The sequence below is a fragment of the Eufriesea mexicana genome, unplaced genomic scaffold, assembly GCF_001483705.2.
Source record: "Eufriesea mexicana isolate 0111107269 unplaced genomic scaffold, ASM148370v2 scaffold3497, whole genome shotgun sequence".
NCBI classification, from domain to species: domain Eukaryota; kingdom Metazoa; phylum Arthropoda; class Insecta; order Hymenoptera; family Apidae; genus Eufriesea; species Eufriesea mexicana.
The window spans coordinates 246,957-256,873 of record NW_016911511.1 but is presented as its reverse complement, the minus strand read 5'-3'; the positions used below and the strand labels follow the sequence as shown (position 1 = coordinate 256,873).

At 29.3% G+C, this 9,917-nt stretch overlaps 1 protein-coding gene across 2 annotated transcripts in view; it reads left to right on the top strand.

The window, feature by feature from the left end:
- Positions 1–248: 248 nt before the first annotated feature.
- The window catches only part of LOC108550922 (aquaporin), a 24,770-nt gene continuing 15,101 nt past the window's right edge, over positions 249–9,917 (top strand). For both annotated transcript variants that reach the window (XM_017904844.1, XM_017904845.1), the window contains exon 1: positions 249–429. The gene's annotated coding sequence lies outside the window, so the exon portion shown is untranslated. The remainder of the gene's footprint in view (positions 430–9,917) is intronic.

The following is a 9,917-nucleotide window of genomic DNA, read 5'->3' as shown; positions in this document are numbered from 1 at the left end:
AGACCTTAAAAGTGGAGACTTTTGAGCAGGACCTTTCGAAGTAAACGAGGAGTTTACAAGTTCGACGTTGATTTTGATAAGGCAGAGAACGGTGCTATCATCGGGGAGTAGGATCCGAAAGGATGAGAAACCGTGTCGACTGGTCGGGATCAATTTGGCAGAAGTAACGGGAGACCGAGTGTCTGACTGGCAGAGGAGGAGTTTCTACATATAGAGGTAGAAGCGAGTCGCGAAGCGACTCAGTCTCGTCCAAGCCATGCGACATTGAAACACCGTGCCGAATCGCGCAAGTCCCACTGCCGGTTTTCGTCAGGTGTCGTATCAGTCGCTCCAACGGTGGCTGCATCTAGTGACCCAAAGAACGCGTGTTTTGTGTATCCTCAGCGTCCAACTAGCATCGACCCAAGCCGATCGTTTCATCGCATAAAGGTGGGTTTCATCCTTTTCTTCTCGATCGCTCTAACCGTGAGAATCGAAACGCGGGAAATCGAATTTTGAATTTACCTTGAACAATGTATAGTCGACTTGAGATCTCAGACGAAGTACAGAGATCGAAATTCGTATTCGAGTCGAAGGTCGACCGCGTAAATTTGAATTCGAAGTGAAGACGAAGACTCGATATTACGTGTCTAAAATTTGCTTCGATCTGATCTGTATCTGATTTCAAAATTGACATATAGCTATTCGCATAAATTTCTCGGAAGTTTGGTATCGAGGCAAAAATGGAAATTCGAATTTTAATTAAAACGAAAAAATTAAAATTCCAATTTCAGTTAAAACGAAAACCTTGAAATTCAAATTTACAGATAAGTATCGAAAATCTTTGAATACAGAGCCGAATTGAGATTTCAGACAAATTACAGAGATCAAAATTCGTATTTGACTCAAAGATCGACTACGTAAATTCGAATTCGAAAAGAAGATTCGATATTATGTTTTAAAATTCTGTCGATCTGATCTATGTCTGATTTCAAAATTGACATATAGTTATTAGCATAAATTTCTGGGAAACTCGTGGCAAAAATCGCAATTTGTATTTAATGGGTACGAATTAAAATTCGAATTTCAATTAAAACGGAAAACTTAAAATTCGAATTTTCATAAAAGTATTAAAAATTTTTGAATACAGAGTCGAATTGAGATCTCAGACAAAGTACTTACAGAGATCGAAATTCGTATTGGAGTCGAAGGTCGACCACGTAAATTAAAATTCGAATTCGAAGATTCAATATTATGTCTTAAAATTCAGTCGATCTGATGTATGTCTGATTTCAAAATTGACATATAGTTATTAGCATAAATTTCTGGGAAACTCGTGGCAAAAATCGCAATTTGTATTTAATAGATACGAATTAAAATTCAAATTTCAATTAAAACGGAAAATTTAAATATCCAATTTCAATTAAAATGAAAAACTTAAAATTCGAATTTTCCTAAAAGTATTAAAAACCTTTGAATCCGAGTGCAAAAATTTCGCATGGAACACGTCTCAATTAAAAGCCCAAACAGGGTGTAAAATTAATTTCTGTCATATAAATTTGAAAAACTTATTTATTTAATTTCGAATACCTCTAAAATATATAATTTAGGCACCTATATTCTAACGACCCAGGATAATTCAAATTTCTAGAATATCATAAACGTTCGTGGATGATTAGTTTACGATTTCATCACGATTTGGTGCGTTGAGATTCGAACGATTCTTGATTACCAACAATGTCAATGTTTACACGGTGCTGTGCGAAGGTTGTATCGTTATCATGGGATTAGTAGCCGGAGATTAAGACAGAATTATCGATTAGGCTACCGGCTTTAGGTACTGATTGCGGAATGCGCAATGGATGTGCAATTCTTTAGCGCTGACTACGTAAATTCGAATTCGAAAAGAAGATTCGATATTATGTTTTAAAATTCTGTCGATCTGATCTATGTCTGATTTCAAAATTGACATATAGTTATTAGCATAAATTTCTGGGAAACTCGTGGCAAAAATCGCAATTTGTATTTAATGGGTACGAATTAAAATTCGAATTTCAATTAAAACGGAAAACTTAAAATTCGAATTTTCATAAAAGTATTAAAAATTTTTGAATACAGAGTCGAATTGAGATCTCAGACAAAGTACTTACAGAGATCGAAATTCGTATTGGAGTCGAAGGTCGACCACGTAAATTAAAATTCGAATTCGAAGATTCAATATTATGTCTTAAAATTCAGTCGATCTGATGTATGTCTGATTTCAAAATTGACATATAGTTATTAGCATAAATTTCTGGGAAACTCGTGGCAAAAATCGCAATTTGTATTTAATAGATACGAATTAAAATTCAAATTTCAATTAAAACGGAAAATTTAAATATCCAATTTCAATTAAAATGAAAAACTTAAAATTCGAATTTTCCTAAAAGTATTAAAAACCTTTGAATCCGAGTGCAAAAATTTCGCATGGAACACGTCTCAATTAAAAGCCCAAACAGGGTGTAAAATTAATTTCTGTCATATAAATTTGAAAAACTTATTTATTTAATTTCGAATACCTCTAAAATATATAATTTAGGCACCTATATTCTAACGACCCAGGATAATTCAAATTTCTAGAATATCATAAACGTTCGTGGATGATTAGTTTACGATTTCATCACGATTTGGTGCGTTGAGATTCGAACGATTCTTGATTACCAACAATGTCAATGTTTACACGGTGCTGTGCGAAGGTTGTATCGTTATCATGGGATTAGTAGCCGGAGATTAAGACAGAATTATCGATTAGGCTACCGGCTTTAGGTACTGATTGCGGAATGCGCAATGGATGTGCAATTCTTTAGCGCAAAATGGCCAGTCTTCGTTTCTCGATTGTATTGTAGCCGTGCTGCGACGATAAAGAGCGTAATTACCCAAGTAATGGAAACACGGTGATAACGTGCTCGTTAACGTCGTCCATTAATCTTGGTACAGTCGTAGAATTCGGAATCAATTAGACGAGCTCGTTCCGATCGGCGAAATTTAATTATTCGTGTCGTGGAAGTGTGACTGCCACGGTGGCTGGCTAATTAATTCGCTTCTGTACCAACGATACATCCTCCATTTCCTGTCATTTCGCCCAAATTACCGCTGTACTGCCATGGCAAACTCGTTCGAGCCGTTCTCTGACATTTTGTCCGGTTCTCATTGTCACCGATTGGCTCCCATCGTCAAAATGTCGAATTTCGTCGTAGACTGAAAAAAGAAAGAAAATATGTATATGAGTATGTGTGTCGTATGTGTGTTGCGCGTGTTTGCGATGCGCATGCGCGTGTGTAATAAAATTTTATCTCGGAAAATAAAGGTATTAGCTCCTACGAGTTGGAAAAATACAAAAACTTGAAATTTATTCGAGATATATATATATAAATGATATGCACATATGTAGATAGATTAGTACATATGTGGCGATAATTGTGAAAGCGGAGTAAAGATAAATTAAAAATTTCGAAGAAATTATATTATCATTTATTCTGCGATGTATTTATTTATCTTAGAATAAAATAAATATATATTTGTAAGTTTCGAAATGTTAAAATTTTCGTGTCCTGAATATATTATAAATTAAAGAAATGATATTATCATTTATTTTGTGATGTTTTTATTTATCTTACAATAAAGTAAATATATGTTTATAAATTTCGGAATAATAAAAGTTTCGTGTCTTGAATATATTATAATTTAAAGAAATTAATTACAACGGAGCTGCAAACGCAATGTGACGGTTCAATTCTTTGCTGTTTTGCTAAAAATAATTTTATTTTGTCGCAAGGTAAATAAATATATTGCGAAATAAATTATATAATGGCTTTGAAATTTTTTACTTCTTGTTACTCTCACGTTCGTAATTATCCTCACATCTGTGTATGTAGTTTGTACACATATTAACGATATTATATTATACTTTATTACATATCTGATAATTTGTATTATGTTATACTATATATATCATATTACATTTTACATTATATAATTATACATACATATATTATATACGCATTAATAATGTTATATTACACTTTATTACATATATGATAATTTGAATTATATTATACTATATATATTATATTACATTTTAGATTATATAATAGAGTATATATTAAGGTATACGATACATAATTATATATACGTATATTATACACGAAAACATTATCAAGTTGAAATATTTTCATACACACACACACGCATATGTATATAACAAGGTTGAAAATAATATATAGTAACGTTTTAGAAACTTTAAGTCTGATTTACAAACACCAGAATCATCAAACTACTAAACCGGATTTTAGATTTTCTGATCTATCAATTTTTAAAAATACTCTGCTTTTTTTCCCAAAATTGTTCCTACGTTTTATTACATTTTATATTATATAATAAAGTATGTATTAAGGTATACGATACATAATTATACAAACATATATTATACACACATTAACAATATTATATTATACTTTATTACATATATGATAATTTGTATTATACTATATTAGATATGTTATATTACATTTTAGATTATGTAGTAGAGTATATATTAAGGTATACGATACATAATTATACATACATATATTATACACGAAAACATTATCAAGTTGCAATATTTTCACACACACACACACGCATATGTATATAACAAGGTTGAAAATAATATATAGTAACGTTTTAGAAACTTTAAGTCTGATTTACAAACACCAGAATCATCAAACTACTAAACCAGATTTCAGATTTTCTGAGCTACCAAATTTTCAAAAATACTCTGCTTTTTTCCCAAAATTGATCCTACTTTTTATCGAAATAGGAATTTAATTGTCTTTACCGTCGTTACTCGTCCTTATGTTGTTGTCAATTTATATTTTATTTAGGTGCATGCCAAAATCGTGGTTCTATTCGATTCGAACAACTGCAAGGTGTTTCGAAAATTGCGAAACCGAGTTGAAACGCGCAATGCCACCTTAACGAGCTTTAATTGGGCATTTTATCGTCGCAGAGCACGGTATTCCACGGAGATTCGAAAATTTTGAATACACGAAATTTTGAATAGAGTCAAGGACGTTCAACTGGCAGGAGTCAAAGCAGCCAGTGCTTGTTGATGAATTCTCAGTATTTTGTAGCAGCGAGGTATACTAAATCGTCCATAATTATATTATAGATTAAATATATCGAAATGTTTAACAACATTTTGATATATTAATATGGAGGATTAAGATATTTAATATATGTGTGTTCAGGACATTTAACGCGCGGAAGTCGAAGCATGCAGCCATAAATTAATGACTGTCGACATGCTTTATAGTCATGAGGCATAGTATAGGGTGTCCCAAAATTAACGTAAGAAGCAATTTCGACAGAAAACACGGGCTTTTAATTAAAAATTGTAAATATTTCTCAAAACGAAAACGCGTTTTCCTCCATTTTTAAAAACCCTCAACTGTCAGCTGTCACGCTGTCTTTTTCGTTTCGTTGACAACATTTCACCGCACGAAAATTCAAATCATGCGTGAATTTTGGGACACTCTATGTAAACATTTTCACGCTATTTCGAAGATTTACAAATGTTTCAAACTTTTGTAAATATGTTAATTTTAAAAATATAAGTCGACTTTTATCGAAAATATAACCTTTTGAAGAAAGGAGACGATGGCAATATTTTTTCTAAGAACTCGAAAGAAATATTATAAAAATGGATACCTTTTTTCGTCAAGGATGGAGAGATTTCGTATGTTAAAGAGCTAAGGACATTTACCTTGTGGAAGTGGGGGTATTAGGTCATCTTATATGTAACGTCGTTTTGTCGATGACAGTCATTTATGTTGTAGCGACGTAGCCGAGATGACTGATTTCAGATTTAGTTTTGCAAACACGTGCAAGCTGCTTTTGATAAAATTCGCGTTGACTATTATCGAGGAAGATAACTATAATATTTATTCTTATTGAATTCTTAATAATAATTTTATTATTATCTAGGTGTACTGTATATTTAGGTATACATTAGAGGTTGATAATTATAGCGTTAACACGTTGACTACCATGGTGGTCACTAGTATCCTAATTTTTTAAATTTACATTTTTTTTATTCTAACCAATTTTTGAATATTTAAATAACGTAAATAAATAGAGAAATTTGAATAGAAGATATTAATAATTTGCATCATTTTGATTTGCCAAATTGTTTGATTCTTCATCATTATGTACTAAGAATAATGGAAATTTTGAAATTTTGGGAAAAGTACGTGACATTCAAAATGTTAATTAATTAGTATATTTACAATTGAGAAGCTTTATGGGCACATTTTTATAGTTTATTTTTTACTATAGTTTTCTTATTTTCCTTTTCGGGTTCTGGTTTGTTTGAATAAAGGTGTTATTATATTTCGTTTTTAAATTTTATTTTGGAATCTTCGGGTTACGTTTTTGAAACACTATGCTTTGGTTTATGCAAAAGAAGACGATTTTTTGAACCTGTTACATGTACTATCTACTATAATACAGTCCTATTGTATATTATATTATACTATAACAGCTGTTGCACGCAACTGATTGTTATGAGCTCAATTATGGTTCTGAAAGGACAGACAGTAGAAAAAAAATTATGAATCGAAATTACTATGAAAAATGTTAGAAACATATATAATAAATTTTTATATATGAATATTCATATATCCTATAACATATAATATAGTTATGTACATGTACCATAATTATTAAAATATGTATAAAATATTACCTGCTGTAATTTAGTAATAATTAATTAAATTACGATGAAAATGATAAGACATACAGGGTATCCTGAAGTGAACACGATTAAAAATTTTGTAAATAGCTGTTCCAAGGAAGTATATCTGTTTTTTTAAATCACTTTATTACGAGATTTTAAATGGGACACCCTGTATATAATTACGTCTCTATCTCGGAAATCAACATCGAAAGTAATTGTACGTGTTTATTAATCGATTAATAATTTTCGTGACGATTTTTTTGAACAGTTACATCGTTTCAGAAGTCTCCCGGTGGAGCATGATTTCGATCTAACAATAAGTGATTATCGTGTATTACACACCTGACATCCTACACACGACACGATCTTTCGAAAGTGACTTCTGTTTTGGGGCACTATCTACAGTCGCACACGAAAATATTCGCACGCTCGCATTTCAAAATTGAAACAAATAAAATATACACGTCAAACGAGAAACCTCGAATAATAATATTACACCCGACATAAGACACGAGCGTTGGGAAAGTGTTGCTGAAATTTCACAGAAATCCGACCAGCAATATCAGCGAAATTTTAAACGTCGACATACTGTTCGTGGAAATCGAGGAATTATTTAACAATTAATTTATTTACAAATAAAACATCGTGATTTTTATTAAAGGCAGTCCAACTAACAAGTGATCAATTACAGAAAGAAAATTCTGAGCTTCTTGAAATTTTTTGAATCGTTAGGAAGACGTTATGGATTATTTTTTTATCGATTACAATCCAGTCTTTATAGTAGAAAAATAACTATTATGTATATTTACGTCTTATCCTATTTTTTGTTTAAATAATAATTTAAATAATAAACATTTTTATTTAAATATAGAAAGCTATTTACATTTTAAAAATGTTGTTATATCTGTTGTAGTTTTAAATATATATAGACGAATTGGTACTCTTATGTGTATTCAGGTGCTACTCTATTTTTTATTTAAATAATTATGCAAATAATAGTAATTTTTTATTTAAATATAGAAAGCTATTTACATTTTAAAAATGTTGTTATATCTGTTGTAGTTTTAAATATATATAGATGAATTGGTACCCTTATGTGTATTAAGATGTTATTACATTTTTTATTTAAATAATAATGCAGATAATAATAATTTTTTATTTAAATATAAAAGACAATTTTCATTTTAAAAATGATGTTATATTTATTGTAGTTTTAAATATACAGAGACGAATTGGAACTCTTATGTGTATTTGAGTGTTATCCTATTTCTTATTTAAATAATAATTTTTCGTTTAAGTATAAAAAGCTATTATATTTTCATTTTAAAAATGTTGTGATATTTATTGTACTTTCAAACATATACACAAAAATATATATGTATAGACGAATTGTAAAATAACTAAATGTCGTATATATAAGGGATATTTTCATCCTAAAGGACTGAATTATAGTCGACACAAAAATTATTTGCAGTATCTTCTGAAATCCTCAACAAACTCGTAAAGTTTAAAACAAAAATCAAAAATTTCTAATTACCTAATGTCTCTTATATTAATATAACTATGTATTAACATAAATTAATAAGGGAAGTATTTATGCTTTCAAATATTTTTGTTACCCAATTTTTTCGTAATTTTTCTTACACATTATTGACATTTCTGCCTAATTATAGGTATAATATTATTTCCAAAACGTATGTATTTATATATATATTAAAAATTCGAGTACTTTTGTGAGTGACTATTTAATCAGGCGAAATTTAATGATATTTACAATTAAAATTTTCAAACAAAATGAATAAGGTATAAATACTTTATAATTTACTTCGCCATCGACAGTTCGCGTGAAATATATTTCCAAAATTTCCTTTTTTTCCGATTTGTTGAAAAAGTCATGTGTGTGGAAAATATGTGATATTGTTGTTAGGTTAATCTCTCTGATATCTTTTTGCCAATTCAATTCTTGCACATCGAGTCTGTTTGGTCGATTGGACTCGGGTTCATGGGAAAGGTCAAAATCATCATTTTGAAATTTCGAAAAACACCTCGGACTCTTTTTCACGTTCCAAACATGTTTACCGTCCACTTCGTGAATATTTTTCATGGTATTTATAGTTCTACACCCATTTTTAGCTTACCTTGTTTCTGATGACGTTCATTCTATAATTTTATTTCAATGAAAAATGTAAATCTAACTTTCTCGAATACACTTTATGGATTAGTCGAACGACGATGGTGTTTTTAAAATAGAGAATAGAGTAATTGGTGTTTAGAGTTTATTTTAGAATTTGTTTTATTTATTTATTTTATTTATTAGAATTTTTTTGGAATGTATTTATAATGAGGAATTTTGATAAATAAATCAGCTGAGTGTGATAGAGAATTTTGTATAAAGTCAAATAGGAAACGAAATTATTTATGAGAAATATAATACATACTTCATAAGTTATACTCATGAATATATAAGTTATACTTATAAAGTAAGTAATACTACGAATTATATAAAAGATTTCTAACGCTCTAATTATTTTATATTCGTTCTAATTATTAAGACCGATATTAATTAATATATTAAATTTAAGATATCCTAATTTATATTAATAATAATATATTAAAGTAATAGTAATAATATACTAATATAATAATATCAAATATAATAACACATAATACAATATAATAATATAATATATTAAATTTAAGATATCGTATGTGATTTATATTAATCACATAAATTTATATTAATAATAATATATTAAAGTAATAGTAATAATATATTATTATAATAATATAAAATATAATAATATATAATACAAGATAATAATATAATAATATATTAAATTTAACGTATTGTATGCGAAGTATGGAATTAAATAATTCTATGTGTTATTGGATTATGTATGTATTACATTTACTGTTCTATATTTAAAATATCATCAGCTTTGTGTCAGAAAATCTTCGAAGAAAATGGTCGAGTGCAATAAAAATATAAAATACAGTTGTAATTTGTTATCCACTCTAAACAAGCTATTTCAAATACACTGCATTTCCTTTACTATCTTCTAAGCTTGCAAGCTGAAGGTGCGTTCGTTGAAAAATTCCAAGAATTTCGTGCTGTATGAACCTCAGGGAACAAAATCGACCCGATGGGACCTGCTTTAGACACTACTGCATTTCCTTTATTACC